Genomic DNA, 19812 nt, shown 5'->3' on the forward strand with positions numbered 1-19812 from the left:
ACAATGCACTCTACGCCAGATACTGCTCATCCATTCCCTCTCCTTTGATAAATTTACCACATCATAACACTCTTAGAAAAAAGCCTAAACCCCTCCCTTTTCCTGCTAAGTATAGAAAACTGTATCTCTGCTGTTTACAGATTTGGAGGTTTGTCTGACTGAAGTTTTGTAAATACAATCTATTTTGAAGTCATGAGCATTAATACTTGGATTAATGCCTCAAAAGAAACAGTTGACATAGCCTACATTTCTCCCTGTGCTGATGTTCTCTATTGGCTGATTCCAAAGCCTCAAAAACACCCAACCAATATGAAACATTAACACCTAGGGACCAAAACAAATTTTAACCTGGTTCTATCTGGCTCCTGGCCTATAATGTTTCATAATACAATTTACCCACTCAGAAAGAAACAAACCAACAAAAAAAAAATCCAAACAAACCTTGCATAACTTATTTGCTCTCTAAATGTCTTGTTTTCCTCGGCATCATGAGTGAAAGCACAGAGAGGGGCTGAGGTGTCCTTGTGGCTTCACAAGCTGAAGAACTTCTTGCTGGAAGTCTCTATTTTTGTAGCACTGGCAATCTGAAAAACAAAAATTGTTTTGTTAACACTTGTATCCCTGGAGACAGAAAATAGAAATAAGGTTTGTTCTGAACCACTGCCAACTACATCATTAACCTCTCCTATGAACAAGCCAACAGCTCTCATGCAAAAAAAAAAACATCTAGAAACATCACTCAATTCATACCTCACTTACGCATTCTGCACTGACTGCTCACAGCTAAAAACTTCTTCCTATGTACAAATGGAAAATAGAAACCAGTAAAACAACACATTACAACCACCTGCTTCAAGAAGAGCTGTTGTTAAGCTATCCAGGTTTCCATCTAGGAAATACTCAACCAGGAAAGGTGGCTTGAAACAGGCCAGCATCATCACTGGTCCTTTTCTACAGTCCCTTTCCTACAGTGGTAGTCCCAGCCACAAACTATGCCAGTACCACAACAGGATTGCCTGTTTCCATGTGTTCATATTTAAAGCTTCTATCAAATCCTAGCTAGGACCTCTACAAAATATCTGCACGTCAGGTACCAAAGATGTCCCATGGAAGTTCTCCCGCACCAGCCAAGCCAGGCTTTGAAAAGCCAGCCACTGCTTTTGAGGAGACTGATGCGCAGCAATCAGCTGCTCCTTTGCCCACATCACCTGAAAATGTTCAAACAGACACCAGCCATCCTCAGTGTATGTGCATTCAACAAGTAGAGTGACTAACTGAGCTCCCAAAAGCTGGCAAGGAGAACTTCATGCTCTACAAAGCCTGTCATTTTCATTCTGCAAAGTGTCAGACTGTATTATAATATTTTCTCTGATGTTCAAATTGGCACAGCTGATTTTAAACAGCTTCTTCACAGCACAAAGCACCTTGTCATAAAAATATCCTGCTATCTACAATGGTTAAACTGACATAAAACATAATTAAAACTAACACAAGAATTTTATCATACTCATGCTTACAAAGGCAGTGGAATTAGAGCAAAGTCCTAAACTGACTTCACTGAAAATAAAGGCTGTTCAATTAAAATAAAATGCAAACAAAAGAGAAAGTAATGCAAGCTGCAAAGCCACCACTCAGAATGGGAGAATTAACAGCAGGCCAGCAAAGTAAAAAGCAGCATCAGGCTGCAAGCTACACCCAAGAGGAAATGTGAGTAATAAAATGTAACTAATAAAATGCAACTAAATTCTTAGTTGTTACACAAAAAAACTACTTGTTAAGCTCCAAATCCATGGACTGGCTCTGCTGGTGAGGAAAGGTATATCTATCTACGCAGAACAGTTAGAGCTCAGACCACCAAAGCCCTCCTAAATCATGGCTGTAAGAGACACAGAGCCAAGAGCTGCAGGACAAGCCTGGAAGTACCATGATTATGGCATTCAGATAACACTACCATGTTATCTGTGATAACATGATCCATGTGTCACAGATATTGTCCTTCCCAAAGTTCACAGCACTGCTACTGTGCCCAACTTTTATTTTTTGTCACACTTCCTTTTGCTACACAATGGCACAGCATGGCTCCACTCCTCAAAGCCACACAGGGCTTCCTTCACCATGGGGTTCAGTTCCTGAGCACCAGCAACTGAGACTCAAAACCTGGGGCAATAGCTTGCTCTCATCTGCAAAACCCCTGAACTGAAAAGTACCCTTCTTCTTCCCATGTTCCAGCTCAGTGAAAACTGCTGCACAAGCATTTTCCTATCCAGCTGGAACCACACTTCCAGTTCTTCACAGACATGGCATCTTTACTAATGGTTTGACAGGCATGGAGTGACACCTAATACAGAGCTAAATGTAAGATCTGTATCAGGAGTTAAGTGTAATTTCAAGAATGCAGTGTTATGCTCTGCCCTCATGGGCAAACCTCACCCTCCTAGATTTTTGCTGGCCCATACCTAAAGGGGAATGCAGCTAGCTCTTAGCTAATACAGCCAGGGTGATCTCACAGTACTCAATCAACACAGGTTTGTAAATGCCCAGTTAAAACACTTCTATCTGCATTGGAACAGGCAGAAACAAGAATTTAGAGCAGGCAGGTGGCATACTACTTTTGATACAAAAGAACTGATTTATGGCAAAGTATCACAGGAGTCCCTCCCTACCAGTCAGGTCTTACTTGAACACTTATTAAGGATGATGCCCTGCTCTGTTTGAAGAAAACTTCCTGGCCAGGGTAGAGGGCCAAGTTTTTTTAAGTGCTTCCAGCCCTCCCAGTAAGCAACCTCTTAGGGAGGTCACAATGCTCCCCCGCAAGCAGCCCATCAAATATTAAAGGAAGTTTGCCATAGTAAATACAAACTTCCCAGCAGTGCTCTGCCAAATCTGCAATACCCATCTCTCTGGATCTGCACAATCCTAAATAATAAGGCTTAACATAAGAAAAATCTATAGGGTAGAGTATTGCTCCATATATAGAGTCCTTTACACATTCAGGTACCTTTTTCTAGCAGGCTAGGAGGAAATGGGCATCTCATACCAGCTTACAACACTCCTCTCTTTTTCCTTTCCTCAAAATGTCTTTAATACCAACAATTCCCATTAAACTTCTACCAAGGGCAAAGTACTTCTGAAGGAATCAATCTAAAAAAACATCTTTCAATGTCAAAAAAAGAAATAAAGGTGTAGTTAAAAAAGAAAGAACTGCTGTACTAAAGTAATAGTCACATAAACCTCACTCATTCCAGACTGCGATTTTTGCTTCCTGCCAACAAACAAGGACAAAAATCCCATACACTAAGCATGGCATATACAACACCCTAGGCTCTGCCATTTAGTTAAGGACAGACAAGTAGGCATAGCTGTGAAAGTCTTAACAGCATAGATTAGGCAGTATGTGCTATGGCAACAACCTTGGTTTGTCATTCATCTAATACTCACATTTTCATTTTCCTGCTGAACAGGAGGGTACACAAAAATAAACACCAGTAAATGGCTAGCAGGCATGGCACTGAAGCAAAGTCCTTAGTACAAAGCTACCATGGGCCCTTCCAGCTCTACTGTAAACAAAGAGTGAATTACATTATACACACAATAGCAACACTTAAGTCGCAGATGTAGTTCCTCGACTGTGATCTGGGAAGGGCTGTACAAACTCCGGGCAGGTGCTGTCTGCACAAGCAGGGAGCAAACACCGACTGATGAGTTTTTGGGGGTTTTTTTGCAGGGTTGCCCTGCAAAAAAAAGCATCGTCATTAAAAACTATAGCCCCTGGTTAAAGCCAGTGCACAATGACGAGGCGCTGAGCAATTCAGGAAGACAACTCTACAGACACCTCCATCCCCTTGAGCTGCAGTACACGTGTGTCAAAGGGAAGCATGAGCTGCTACCAAACCTCAACAGGTCTGGCAAGAAGGGAGCAGAGAAGTGACGCTTATTATTCATGTGGTTCCCCCCAGGGTTAGCCACTGGTAGATAAACCAAGTACAGCACAGCACCCTCCTATAAAATGCACTGCAAACAACTCTACAGGAGATACATCCAGACCTTGCCCTGCCAATCACCAGAGAGAGATATTTTAACTTAATCTGTGACATCTATACTCAACCAACCACCGGTGAATAGCTTGTGGCAGCTGTTGCAGCTTTCTGCAGCAGTCCATCAGCTTGCCTCACATGGTTTTCTTGGGTAGCCATCCCTCCCCTTTCTCCTAGAGAAATTTGGGGATAGTCTGCAGATCCTGCTGGAAAGCTGCTCCTGCTTACAGAAAACAAGCAAACAAACAAAAATCCCACAACTTTTCCAGCGCCATTGAACAACTCTAAATGCACCACGTGTCACACTGGACACAACAGAGGACATTCACACACTCAGCATAGAAACAGCTCCTGGACCCCAGGCTGCCCAGTGACACACTGAGCTTCAGCAAATCCTCCAGTCCTTGGGAGGGGACCATTGGCTGAGCACATCCACTCAGCCTGCCCACAAAGGCAGGGCAGTGTCACAGCTTGCTGCTCTGCCCAGAAGGCAGAAACTGTCTGCACAAGGAAAGCTGGACTCCACTTCCCTGTGCCTGGGTGTTTGTTTCAGGAAATCTCCCATTCCCTAGCCATGTTTCAAGATCTACCCTAACTGCTCTGTGAAATGCAGAAGAGAGCCAAGCAGATATATATGTCTGGGATGATCCAAAGCGTTTATTTCCCCACCCTTCTTGCTATTTTCAAAATGTATTTCTGAAAGCACTTGAATTTTTTTTTCTGTTTTTTTGTTGATAATTTGCATTTCAGAGGCAACACACCAACAAATGTTCTGACCTTTTTCCTAACCTTTGATCAATCATTTTGTCACTCAGCCTGTGGTAAGGAAATGGTCTACCTTTCCTAACCTTTGACTGATCATATGAGAAAAAGGAACATCTTGTTAACACTACTTTCCCTTGATGCACTGATTCTACACAAAACTAATGATCATCCTCTAAATCCTCTCTCTACTTAGCAGTTTAATTAGAAGGATGATCATTGATTAATACACTTGAGTTACCTCAAGAAGGTGTGACTGAACACAAATCACTCAACCCAAGAGAACTGTAGATTAATTAGTTCTGCATCAAACTACTTTTCTCTTTATTCAACTTCAAAAGGAGGAACAAAACCCCACAACATAACAACAAAACACCAAGCTTTCAGTTTTAAACTTCTGAGATAATTTTTATTTTACTTCATTCTTTAGCAAGTCTCACATTTTCTTGCCTTGAACTTTATAGTCATCTACTTTTTTAAAAAATTATTTTAATTCTACAAAATAAACACACCAAGCCTGGAGGTTCAATATGCATTTGCAAAGCTCTGCCAGAGACCTGCAGTCTTGAATTAGTTGGCTTGGGCAAGGAAGTAGGAATGACACTGATACTCGACGGGAATGTGCGCGGCATTAAGTGCATACCACAGCTGAAACCAGGTATACTTCCAGCCAGACAGTGCTTTCAGTGTCCCCACCTAGGGAGACAGTCAAAGAGAAAACATTATTTGAAGGTTTCCTCACTCTTTTTTAACATCTCACTAAAACTCCTTGAGCACAAGCCGGTGTACAGCCTCATCATGAGACTGAAAAGGCAGGTAAGCCTTCCCTGACTGTAGCTCTGCACCATAACTCACGCTGCCCTTGGTCTGGGAAAGCTCATGCTTCATCTGCCCTTGGAGCCACAGTTCTCTCTGCAGGTGTTCTGAACAGCCTCAAGGACTGGCTAACTTTTCTCTTTCCATAAAAATCTTCTCCTGGTCTCTACACATGAACAGAAAACATTGCCATATCATGACCTTCTCCTTGCTCACTGCCCTCTGACCAAGGCAGACACCATTTCCTTACCACAGGCTGAAAAGCCCCAGGTGATTTCAAGCAAATAATTCTCCTGCTGCTCTGTCTCCCTTTGTTCAGGAAGCTCTCCTGAAAAGTGGCAGGTAGAGTTGGTGACTCACCTTTAGGAGCAGCCTAATCCTTCTCCTGGTCACCAGAGAGTGACACTAGGAAGGCAGATATGGGGCAGACCAGAAAACCAGGCTAGGCAGAAAGGGAAGAACAGAGCTTTCCCTTCCGTGTCCTAAATTACATGCTACATATCATCTCTTCTTCTATGCATGCTTCTTCCCATACTTGGCATTATTTATTCACTTTCAAAGCACAAGTTACCCCACAGGATACAACACAGCCCCACAGATTCCTGGTACAGGGTTAAAAAGGATTTTTCAATCGGCCTCTGTCGACTTAATACATAATCAATACATGGCTGCAGCAAAAGTCAAGCAAGAAAGCTGATGTTGCATTTTAAGATTCACATTTAAAGTTTACATTTTTAAGAAAGCTGATGCATGCCATTTTAAGAGCATCCAGAAGCAATCCATTGTGATTCCCTCCCCCCTTATGCCATTATCCCTGGTGGTGGAAAGGTTTTTTCTCAAATTGTGTATTTCAAAGTTATTTCATCATCAGCTATGGAGAAAAGAAAATAAGCCTGTGTTATTGCAAAGGACTAGGAGCAGTAACCAAATCTTACTGAGGCTTCTGATGGTTTTGCCAACACCCATAGATCACTTCAATGATACAGTTTTGAAAATAGGATGGCCAATAGGGAAAGGACAGAGAAATTGAGAACTGAGCCTGATCTATGTGATATCCATCACAAACCACATCTTTCTAGTGGTAAAGAGACCTGCATAGAGCACAAGCGATAGATATATAAACTCCATCACCAGCTTGGGACTCTTGATTTCAAAACATTTTTGCAGCGAGGCAACTTAAGAAAAATAAACATTCCTAGCCAGGCAGAGATCAGTCATAAACCTTTTCTGAAAGGGAGATGAACTCTCTTATTGTTATTTAAAGCAACACTATAAATCAGACCAGATCTATATAAAGCAACATTATGGGCTTAAAGCAACAGTGGCATTATTCTATCAGAGCTCAGGCTGAACACCCCAGGAAAGACACACAATATCTGGTAATGTTCAGTGCCGAAAAAAGAAAAAAAAAAACCCAAAAAACCCTAACTAACCCAAAGTAAAAAATAACAAAACCTACAAGTAAACAAAACCCCATCCCTCCCACCAGCCTGCCCCCTCTCAAAAGAAACTTTTCAAAAGAACTGAAAACTGAAAAAAGCTGGGAATTTCTGTGAAATTCTCCATGAAGCTAACAAAAAACAGCAACAAGTTGCATATAGAGAAAGGCAAGTCTCATATTTTCTATAAAGCTACCAACATTATCAACAGTTCATTACTCACATTTGGTGATAGATACCATATTTAAAAATCAGATATCTACATTTTACAGATCACATGCAGGAAGATACACTTCAGTAAATACTCACTTACATTTTCCCAAGTATTTTATTTTCCCTCTTCCAGAACAGTCATCTGGTATAAATTTTTGGGCCTTACGTCATGCACAAGAAAATAGCTTACTATTTTAATTCTGCATTTACATCACAACATTCATAATTGATTAGAAGCAACAGAAATGGTGGGGGAAAACAGCTTCAAAGTATTAACCTGAAATATAGACCCAAATTCAGTCTCTTTTGTTTAAACAGTCTTAAAAAATTTGGCACATCAAGACAAAAATAAAGTGAAACACCAGAGCTCTTCCTTCTCACCTCAGCACCCAAACTCCCTGGGTCACCCACAATTAATTCCATCTGACAGGCAGTCAAACCTATAATTTGTCACATTGATTAATTCTTATCTAAGATTTTATAACACAGGGTCTTGAACTGCTTAATTGCTTTAGTTCACAAAAGATTTCTAAGAACTCTTACATTTTTCTTCCAAAACAGAGACTGAAGTTGACGCAGATGACAACACTTCCACTCACACCAGTTTTAATTAGTGGTATTTTTGTTGGAAGCATGCTTTGAGATGGGCAGTCTTGTTAAGGGACAATCTTTACACACTATCCTAATAATCTCAAGAGGCTGAAAAAGCTGGATAGTGTATTACGAATGCTGCAAGGACATCCACAGCAACATGCACCTTTGGGTGTGAAATGTGAATGCATGTTTGAAGGGTGGTAAAATATTGTTCTTTATCAGGGTTAGCACAACAAATTAGCAGAAAGATCATAAGGACAACCTAGTCATTTATACTCTGAAAACAATCACCTATTTGCTGCAATCCTGATCTTCTTGGCCTGCTAACTTGGCCAACAATAGAGGCTGGCAAGTGCTTCCCTCTTCCTTTCCACCTTACTTGAGCAAATATAAATTTTCCCTTTCAGAAAAGCTCCTAGTGCCTCATGGGGATCATGACTGAAAAGGCAAAGATCTAAAGCACTTCTCACCAGGAGGAGTATTTTGTGTTTTCTGAGCAAGATGAATATTTTAAAAGGGCTTGAGATAGGGAGAGGCAAGAGTTGCCAATGTCCTTATAAATGTGCGAGAACAAGAAAATGGGAGGAGGTAACCCAAACTCTATGAAGCCTTTAGAGTCTAGCTGGAGCAATTCTGATATATCAGCAGCAGCTTCATTCCCACCCTGCAGAATAACCAAGACATGACCTTAGTCTTGCCATCACCCTCAAGTCATCAACCCGTGTTATCCTGATTTCTTAAACAGCTTGAAGATGTCGTGCATTAGATTTTTGTTTTTGTTGGCTTATTGCAAACTTCATAAAACTCCCCAGTAGTATTTTTATGCTTAGCTGTTTTTAAACAAAGCAGAGAGATCCATTCCCTCTGTGGAAGTCACGATTCCAACACTTGCTCCTTTAGAGTAACAGAGAATTTCCAATACAATCCTATGGAGTCTCCTGCAACCTGGGAGAAAAAATGTAGAAGACAAAAGTTCTTTTTTTAACCTTGTTCCCAAACTTTGGGCATCACACCTCTCAATCCCAACACTCCTGAGAGTAGCATAAGGACTAAAGTATTAATTCTACTCTCAGCTTTACTGGAATTAACTGCGTGAATGATGACTAGTAAAAAAGTAGCAATTTTTCAATTATTGCCTCAAGCAGGTCTTGGCATAAAGCTTTAATGAATTTGGAAGACTATTAAACATCCAGATACCTTTTCCTCCAACAAAGCAGGCGCAGCAGGAATCGTGGACCTACCCAGCTGGGTGTTCAGTACCACCCATCATCATCACCACCCCAGGCACAGACAGAGGCTGGTGAGGCAGAAGCCCATTTTATAAAGTGGGAGTATTCAGTGATTGTATCAGCAAAGCCCTAAGTTGCTCTTGTGAGCACGTGCAGATAACAATTTTCACCAACTCTGGCAGGCTGGCAGATCTGTATTAATTTCCATTGGACTGCAAAAAGCACCCTGACTCCCCCCTCTACTCCCTGAAGGTATAACAATGCTTTGAAGGAATGACTGGCTAAATAAAGTTGACAAATCTCTCTCTAAATTTCTGTAATGTGTTATTTTAAAAACAGTTGGAGTTCTTCTGGTGAAAATCTTTCCAAGAGGTTTCTGCCTGAAGCAGAAAAAATACTCTGGAAATTTTTTGTCTGAATGACTGAAGGCAGGCCAGAAGTAAACACAGGTGAAAATATGATGTTAGAATATGGGAGGCATGCTTAAGGGTGCTCCTACTACCTCTATTGACCATATTTTATATCTAATACTGTGTAATGCAGTTGGAAGCGAAAAAACACTAAAACACCTTTAAAACCCTAATGGCCTGCCCTTTCTGTTGTTGTTCCTTCAGTATTTTAAGCAGGGGAAAGCTGGATTACTGCAGTTTTAGCTATATAAAGTATGAAACCTCCAGATTCTGTGCTGAAAATCCCTCTCTTGGGATCTGAGGCCAGGAAGGGACCACCTGGTTCAGCCAGTCCTGCTACAAGCAGCCAGGCACTGCAGACATCTGGTCACATAATCCATCAGCCCACATCATGACTCAACAAAACACTTCATGAGATCTGAATGAAACCTGCAGCCTTCAGAAGGAAACCAAGGCCAGAGACAAAAAGCACAGGAGAGAGCAAGAGAGACTGAAGACCTGAAAAAGGTCCCATCACAATGTGAGATTTTCTGCACTAAAGGACACAGCTCTGTTGCCAATCCACACCATCCATGGAGCAAAGACAGACAAAAAAATTAACCTGCTAACTTCTAAAAAGGAATTTTGAAACAAATTATACACAACTCACATCATAAATCATAGAGGTCCTTTGCCAACCAACCACATCCCTCTGGGTTCCTAAATCAGCTCACCCTACACCACCCCTGGGCATAATAGAGTCACATCCAAAAGATGGCATGGAGCAAAATCCCCTCTGGATATAACCCTCTCCACTGTGCACGTGGAGAGGCTGGAAGATTAAGCTCCTAATTTAGGCACCTCAATAGGTTGCTTGCCTGAGGTAAAATAATTCTGAGCCCCTTGTACTTCTTTCTGAGCAACAAAAAAAAAGGAGAAAAAAAACAAAGAGGAAGAAACTGTTTTTAGTAATGAAAATGTAATTTAAGAGGTTGATACCCTGTTAAAAACTTAGAGTTATAATGAATTCCAGGATTCATTCAAGTACTCCATTCTTTAAAAACACTATAATGAAAGGCTTACATATGAAATTTAGTAGTAATAACTTTGGGGTCAAATCCATAATGATTTGTTTGGCAAGGCTTTCACTGACGACACTTAAATGTGATTTCAATGGGTGTTCTGCCCGAGAAAGGGCTTTGAGATTGGCCCACACTGTATATTTAAGTCACCTCAGCCCCAGCATTATACAGCGCCAACCAGACACAAACCCCAGCATTATTTAAACCATTTGCACACTAGAGTCTCCAATTGCAGGGTGCAAAAGCCAGCAGGAAGCTGGCAGAAAGCATTGGTCATTCCTTTAGCAGCAAACAAAAATGCAATCTTTTTTACTTGGCTTTCTTATGATATCATTTAGCTTCTATAATAGCAGTTGCTTTTTTTAAAATGTGGATTTGCACAGTATTCAATTTGCCAGTTTCCACATATAGATGTAAATTTACTGAAATAGCTATTCACAAAATCCAAAGCCCAAGGGTGGAGACCTAAAAATAAATATATGTAGTTTAAGTTCCTTTATATCCATACATGATAAGAAATCTGGTACTATTCTGGTGAGCCATAAAAGGGGAAGAATGCTAAAACCACAAACAGGAAAACAGAAAATAAAAATCCGTATCTTTTGCTCTACCCTTTCAAAATTGCATGTATTCTTCAATGCAAACATTTGGCTACATGTTTCAAATGTTGGTTTTTCAAAGTATTTAGCCATATAAATTATCCTTTTGTTTCTGTTGGCTTCAAATGTTACTAGGCTCATGAATTCTTCCTTACGTCTTATTATTCAAAAAAATATAGCCAACACTGCCTTTATGGAGAAAGAAAAACCTGAGTATCATTTTCCAGTTAACTCTTCTGGATCTGCATGAAAGTGAAATCAGCAACAGCAATTTTAAGCCAGGTTTTCTAACCACTGCACCTAATCACTACCTTTTGAAGTGTTTTATTTGCCAGGCTGTACTATAGAAAAATCTCTGCAATCACAACACAAACTCAAGTCACAAGAGTGGCAGAGCACACACTAAAAACTTTTTAATAGTCTAGGTACCTAAATAATAGTCTAGGTGCCTAAAAAACCAAGAAGCAGCAGTAGGTGAGACTTACTGCCCTACTGAATGCCATAACCCCAGAAATATTTCAAATAGAAGCAGTCCTTCAATTTGAAGAACTTAGACCAAGCCAGACCCGATTTCCCACTTTTCAAATGCAAATATTTCAGTGAATGCAACCATCAATGGCACATTATCACAGAAGGAAATTTGATAATTGTCACCTTCTTAACCTTTCAAGTATTCACTCTTTTGTCAGGCTTCTGTGGTTCAGGATATCAATGACTAAACAAGCAATTTGCCTCCACTTCCATATTTCCTCTTTTTCCATCTCACACTCAAATCACCAGAAGATCAATGACTTCACAGCCAACAGCTGTCAGTCACAATCCTTTCAACAAGTCCATGTTTCAAACACCAGCCACTTTAACAGGGATAAAGAAAAGACAAAACTGAAGTCTACCCCCTTAAATACCACGTGTACACGATTTGCAGGTCTTTCCCTTCATTTCCCGGGACCTTCCCTCCTGTTGTGCTCTTCAGGACCAGAGAAGCCAGCCAGGAGGAGCTCCAGATGACTCCAAACAGAAACATATTTTCCCTTGCAAGCATCTAAGTTTCTCCACCCGAGCTGAGGAATGAACTCCACAACACAGCAGCGAAAATGTGCACGCTGCTTGCTATTTTTCTCAAGAAGCACTGCCCATCCCAACAATTCCTGGATGAAAAAACAATATTCCAACAACAAAATCATAAGCTTATGAGTTGGAGCTTTAGTCAGAGAAACAAGATTTCTTCCAACTTTAAGGAATGTGACAATAGCAGCACATCTAACCCCGCTTGATAAGTGGCAGGCAATTCTCCATATAAGGTGAAAAATGTGCTAGTGTAGCTCATGCAACGCTGCTAATTCCCTCCCTGTTCTCAATATTCAAGAACATAAATGAACATATAAATCAATTTTGTAAGTAAACCTTTTGCTTACTTGCAGCTAAAAACCATCTAGACACTGCTAGGCATATAAAGAATTTTGAACTTAACTATTTAATTACTTTTAAACACTTGGTACTCATATCACAGCAGTGCATAAATTAATATAAATGTGAGGAGGTCCCACTCCCATTTGATTCCTAAATTCCCTTTACACTTCACCATTCCCCAGTCAAGCTGTGCCTTCCAGCCCCTGACTAACCATGTTGATGGCATGAGCAGCCAGAGAAGGGGTTGAGGGCTGGCTGAAGCCTGGCAGCCTCACACAAGCACCACTCACACTCCATCTGCCTGTCCCTGGGCTGATGTGTGGTGGAAACACCAGGATATCAGCACAGGGCTGCTGCTAATACTGCCGAGAATTTTTATCTCGGTTCTGACTGTCCCATAATCTCCATCATTGCACCAGAAACATAAGCAGCATGTACCTAGTTGTGCCTACAAGAAGATTGCAGGCATTACTCATTAGGAGACTGATGAAAAGACTTCCATTGGTTTTTATGAGCTCTGCAGCAGAATGTAAGGCCAGAGGAAGGCTACTTTATATGATCCCTTCCCCTCAAAGAATACTTTATATGATCCCTTCCCCTCAAAGCAAGTTAGAGGATCTGCAAAAGATGTATCAGTCCTGGCAGTGAAACTCACTTTGTTTTGTACTTAGTCCCACATGCCAGCCCCTCCCACACACCCCTTCCCTGTTTTTTACACACTATTAGTTATTTTAATGGTCTGATAAACTGCACAATGAACCCTCTGGATGGGTTTTTTCCCTAAGGAATGATGTACCAATGACCAACAAGACATAAAAGACAGGAGATTGAGAACAAGTCCTCAGAGGTCTTTTGAAAACCTCTCAAAACTGATAGGATTACCGGGAAGGAAAAACATCCTAAAATCTTGTTGGCAATGGTGAGAGGGGAAAACAAGAATTAATATCATTAAGTTATTTAAAATAAATAAATAAATAAATAAAACCCACGAAGTTCATTAACTACTCTGGAGAAGTATTCTACTGTAGAAGTCAGTGGATAGTAGGGGAGGCACAGAGGGGAGGTTTCCACACACACTGCACATATCAAATGTGGGTAGGAACAGTGGGAAAACAGTTCACTATTTTCTTGATCTTTAATAAGAAGACAAGGGAAAGTTTGATTGGATTATTTTAGCCACAGAAATTTCAGAAAAATCAGACGATAGCTTCAGCTTTCCAGTCTTCCTAGTTTATCCATATTCAGCCATCTCGTGATATCCCCGAGGCAAGAAAATGTAACATGATGTGCTAAGAAAGCAGCATGGACCAATTAATTGCTATCAAAAACATAGGCTTCTATTAGTCAGAGATTCTTGTTTTGCTGACTTTTTTTGCACATCCCCCTCCATTGCACTACCATGTAAAGTAGCATAGCCCATGAAATACTATGAGTCAGCAAATTATCATAATGATATGCATCCGAATTTAGAATTTGAATTACACTGTTTGCTGTGTTCTGTAACAGAAAAAAAAATCAGGAGAATTAACTCTAAACGTTATTTAATCCTTACAGTATAACTCTTTAAAGTATGTTTACAGTCATTCACATCTAAGACTTTCATTTCCTGGAACCTTATCTAATCTAAATTCCATATGGAAGATTTTAGTGGTATATAAAGTTGCATACAAATTAACCACACTCCAATTCATTCAGATAAAATATAACTGTAAATTTAATAGTGCTAAAACTGGAGCTGTCAAATTATATCTGGACTAACAACAAAAAGTTCAGACCTTTTTGTACAAATTTAGTTTTAAAGGACCTATTATATAGCCTTAATTCAGAGGATAAATCTGATGTGGCTTAGTACAAACATGCTTCCAGTTGATTCACTTTTTATTCAGGGAATGCAAAAGGGAATGTCTATTATCCATGTGATAGCAAAGACCTCACATGGCTGAACCACGAACTTGAAGCTTTTCAGGGTTTAGTGCTTAAAGCTTCAAAGATTATGGCTCCTGATCCAAAACCAGTTCAGAAAGCACGGCAGGAACCAGGATAAGATACAGCAGAGAGAACTTGAGTGTGTCTTTACAGACATGGCTTCTCCATAAACTTCCCATGAACTTTTTCAAGACACTATTTAATCATTCCTAAATTTTTGCTGCAAAACTATATATATATATATACACACACACATACATATATATAAATAAAAATGTATATATCAGTAATACATGCAAGAATAAATAAAATAATATATACGCTTATTATAAAATGCCAGTAACGAATCTTATGAATAAAGAATAATTGCAAATATTCTCTGTACCATAATTCTAAGTGAAATATGGCAAACAATGTATTACAGATTCAGTTTCTACAAACAACCTCAACTACAGCAATTCTACAAATAAATTCATAAGGATGAAAGCAAAAAGCCAACAGCAAAACATAAAAGTCCCCATGAAAAGGTCTTTGTCTGAGGAAGATAACTGAACAATAAGAACTTCCTATCTCAAGAGGATATAGAGAATATAAGTGAACAAAAAGTTAATGTCAAGCTCTCATCCTGAGATCCAAAGCCAGTTAACTCCACATAGCTGCTTGAAGTATTTACCAAACAAGTTTTAGTCGGGAGAGAGTCCTCCCTACAACACACAAGTCCCATTGAAATGCAAAATACTCCAAGAAATAAAAAACACCCCAACACGTCAGCATGCGGGCCAGAGAAAACAAAGCACTGTTCCAAACCGAAGTAAATTTTTATAAAAGAAACAAAGCATTTAAATGGGCTTATTGGTCAAGCACAGCTCAGACACTGGAAAAATCTATTATTACGATTTTGTGGTGGGGTAAAAGCAGTAGTAAATGTAAGTATTTTAAATAATCTGGACACTTTTTTGATGATTTACTCTTTTGTAACTCATTTGTTACTCTTCATAGCTGGCAAGCTAGAAATCTTAATTTCTACACCAGTTTTATACAAGTAAGAAGTAGCCACTGATTAAGAATCAGTCTGAAGTCAGTGAATGGAATATATCCCCTCCTTTATGTCTGGGACTTGACGTTCATAAAGTACAAGAGAACAAATGTAACTGACTAAAGTCAAACTTGAAAGCAGCAGTAAAAACCCACCCTTTTCACACATTCTTACCTCTGCATACAGAGTCATTTACAATACAGGGTCTAGTGAATGATCTATCAGCATGCCTTGGGTGGCACCCTCTCCTACAGAGATAATTGTGCACGTGGACATCTTGCAGGACATGTTCTCTAATAAAAATGTTGGCTCCGAGATTTGACAGTGACAATTCATCACAGATATTTTCACTCTTAGAAATATATCAACAAAACCTAAACTGTTTTATGATACCAACCCCCCCCCACACACACCATGTATTATTCCAGGAAACATTTCACAATAATAACATTGCTGATGGCCAAAAACTGAAGCCAATCCTGAGCCTGCCAGTGAAGACTTGCCTCCCAGCAATGCATATTCTGATCTCCTGCCTAGCCTGAATTTAAACTCGAGGAACAGAGCATCCATTCCTCCCTCAAAGAAATGTTCTACTATTTACGAGGTCTGACTATAAAGATGATCTTTTTATTCAGATTACACTTCCTACTTTTCAGCTTACTCCTTTCAATTTTTCCCATTCATAATTCCTCACAGTGTTTTAAGTAAGAGCCCCTTACACACAAGAGTTACAGCTTTCAGAGGTGATGATTAGCACGTTGGCTCTCTCTCCCCACACCCACTAAGCTAAGCTAACCCACGTTCACATCTTACTTTACACCACTTGAACCAGCCTCCAGTATGCAATCATTTGTTACTCTCATTACAAATGCTGCCCAAAATAAACACAATGTCCTAACCACCACAAATTTTTAGACTGCTGTGAAGTGCTTGATAGTTTATACACACTATAGTCCTTCCCACTGCTGCAATGCCCAGACCTGAGGGCAAAAATCCTCATGGAGCCCTACAACAACTGCAGCACCCAGGAGTGTTACACCCTCCCTGATTTCTGTAATTCAGTTTCTGGTGGTCAGTCTATGTTTCCATAAAACACTAGTCTGCTGTGCAAGAATATTCCATGTCTCTGCAATCACTGCTGCCAGACCTCTGCCTGGTCCCACCTTCTCCTTGCTCCAGTTATTCTCCACTTCAGCAGCATGTCTCAAACTCAGCTCCATCTCTTTGACACTTAGATCATCCTGAAGGATTTGCAGAGCATCCTGAACCGTTTACAAGTATCAATCGTTTTCCTCATACCTCTCCAGAACGATCTTGTGCTACTTTTAAAGAACACACTGGAGACCATCAGGCACGTCCCTCCACTACCAACGGGGAGGGAAACCAGCACTGGGCGCTGGGGTCAGGCACAGAGACTCTGCTGAAGCCTCATCTGACACCACAAAATTAATAAAACCTTTTCCATTCCTAGTGGCAACAGGAAAAATACAAGGCAGCAAAAAGGATCTGTGGCTTTATAATATGCTACTCAAAATATCTGCTGATGGTCATAAGACAGAAAGAAATATGCCAAAAAAACTGCATGATGTAGTCAGTTGGCAAATGGGGGAAATCACACACAAAATGAAATGCATTCAGCACTGTAAAAGCAGGGCTGTGGGAAATTGCTGGTTCTCCATATAAGGATCCAATATTTTTTCAATTTGCCAACATAGCATAAAGCACATTAAAAAAATCTTAAAATTCTAAATGTTAACCATGAAGAGAACTTTTTACAATATTTCTCAAGAATGTTCATTTTTTACACCCATGAGTCCTGATTTTATAATTCGCAGCCAGCCTAAATGAAAAATAAAGAGTTTTTTAACATGTCCATATAAAATGTCAACCACCTTTTTAATTGAGAGCTAGAAAAGCGTAATTGAAAATTACTAACCTCAAGCACTCATTAGTGACAAATCCAAACCCCAGCTGAACGCAGCCCTAATAGGATTAAAGAGACATTCAGGATGATGTATGTAGACCTGGTATGCAAGAAAAACCAAACAAAAATCTGTGTCCATCCACAGAGCAAGGATCGGACACAGCTCTGGGAGGAGCAGTACTCAGGTACCAGACGTGCACACTCACTTTTCCTGGTGCCTCTCTCCCTCTGCTGCTGGAGCTACAGATGCTGCCCACAGGCACCCTCAGGACTGCAGGCTGGAGATGTCACTGCTGGGCTCAGAAGCTGCAACGTCACCCAAGCTCCCACAGGATGAAAGCAGGGAATGGCTGGCCCTGCGCCTCATGACAAGGCATTTCCAAGAGCACAGCCATCCTCTGCCTATTTTTAATGGCTCTTTGTCACCACACAAAGCTCTTCAACAAGTGAGCTGTTGGGTCCACCACATGTACAAAAATCACACATACAGGTAAGCAGCTCTCAGGCTGAATTTCATGGTCTCAAGGTCCTTCTGTGAGCATCAAAAATCATTGAGCATGAGATTTCCTACTGATCACATGCCACTGGCTGCACATCTAAGGAGACTCAGGAGGGTAAATGATTTTTTTTCCCAAGTCAATTTTAAATTGGCTACCTAAATTGTCTCCAGATCTTTTCCAGACAGCAGAATGGAAATAATTAGAGGTGGTTGGAAAATGGAATTTTTGTCCTGTGGGGAAAGTCTGATAGTCCTGTACTTACTTTTATGCTAACATAAGCCAAAGTGTAAAACTCTTAAGTAGAGCAAAATACTGTAAGGTATTCTGAAACAGCATCCTGCATTCACTTTGACTTATTTTGTTTGAACAGCCCATTCCTCACACGGGCACACCAGCAGCCCACATAAATATTCAGGTTTTAGCCCAAGATTCTTTCTACTCCCCAAGACCACAGGGCAGTGACTAGCACTGTTGACACAAGCTCTCAGCACATCTCATCCTACTCCTCTTGCTCTATGAGCTAGACAGGAAGACAGCAGGAATTGCAGTTAATCACTGCTCCCTTGTTCACCTTCTGAAAACAAATTTAAATGACCTGTTTTGGAGGTTTAGGTGACAACGACCCCCTGTCATTTTAAAACAAACCTCTGTCAGTCTGAAGTGATTTATTCTAACTTTTTCTGATGTGTATTGTGGAGCAAACAGTTTCTCAATATGCAGATGCAAACTGAGTGTAGTCACAGAGCTGGGAGCTGAAATACCATGGGGAAATACACCAAGTGATCTCTAGAAGTCACACACAAACTGTGAACAAGAGTAAAAAGGAGATTCACTCTCAACACCTCTTATGGACAGGAATACAACTTTCCTCCTCTTTTCCATGTACAGCATGATGCCTTCTACTGCCTAACCAGAGATACACTTGTCACACCAAGGGTCTAGGTAGCTATGTCAAGTAAAACTCTCCCTTCCTGACACCATGGAGATGGAAGTCATCCAAGCAGAATGCCTCATGGGAAAACCTTCAGTGCCATCACTCTGTTATGGTTCTTCTCTGCAGCTATTTAATTGATAGAGCCATGGAAATCCTGAGTACATGTGAATTCTGCATCATTTCATTCTTGGCTTGAAGTGCCTTTGACTAGTACTCCTGATGAGGATGACACTTCTGTCTGTAATTTGCTCTAAGTTACCATTCTCTCAGTGCAACTTTCAGCGAAGGAGATCTTGGCAGCTCTTTCTCTCCAGGTCATCTGGCAACTGTCCTGATAGGAGCCTGCAGCATGCTGTACAAGCACCCCTGAAGCAGACAGGGCCTGAAGCACAAAATGGCTAGACATGAACACCAGAAAAATTGCTTACTCCATTGTCTCTGTCTTCCTCCAAATGCTATTTCCAAGCCAGACCAAGGTAGCAGGGGAAATAATTGAGCCCTTCATTACCCTTCACACAAGGGGAAAGGAGTGATTGCATCATTCCAAAATTTTCACCTCTGGAAATCTTCCTACATGGAAACACTGCTTCCAATAAGCTTTATATTGAAGACTGCAGAACCTACAAGGACAGGGGTCAAAAAAGAAGGCTTGATAAAGAAGATGAAACAGTGCAGAAAAGGTTTTTGGTACTTTTGACTTAGCTGGCCACCATCTTGGGAACTGGCTGGAAAGTGGCCCAGCAGAAAAGAATCTGGGGGAGCTGGCTGGCAGCCAGCTGAATATGAGCCAGCTGTGCCCAGGTGGCCAAGAAGGCCAATGGCATCCTGGCCTGGATCAGCAATGGTGTGGCCAGCAGGAGCAGGGCAGGGATTGCCCCCCTGTACTCAGCACTGGTGAGGCCACCCCACAAGTGCTGTACTCAGT

General features: G+C 40.7%; 1 protein-coding gene across 1 annotated transcript in view; it reads right to left on the bottom strand.

Annotated features, from left to right (window-relative positions):
• Positions 1-468: 468 nt before the first annotated feature.
• SCAF8 (SR-related CTD associated factor 8) overlaps positions 469-19812 on the bottom strand; it is a 151973-nt gene continuing 132629 nt past the window's right edge. Inside the window, exon 21 of the mRNA XM_039707632.1 lies at positions 469-584. The gene's annotated coding sequence lies outside the window, so the exon portion shown is untranslated. The remainder of the gene's footprint in view (positions 585-19812) is intronic.

The sequence above is a fragment of the Passer montanus genome, unplaced genomic scaffold (assembly GCF_014805655.1).
Source record: "Passer montanus isolate IOZ18808 unplaced genomic scaffold, ASM1480565v1 scaffold2, whole genome shotgun sequence".
Taxonomy (NCBI): Eukaryota; Metazoa; Chordata; class Aves; order Passeriformes; family Passeridae; genus Passer; species Passer montanus.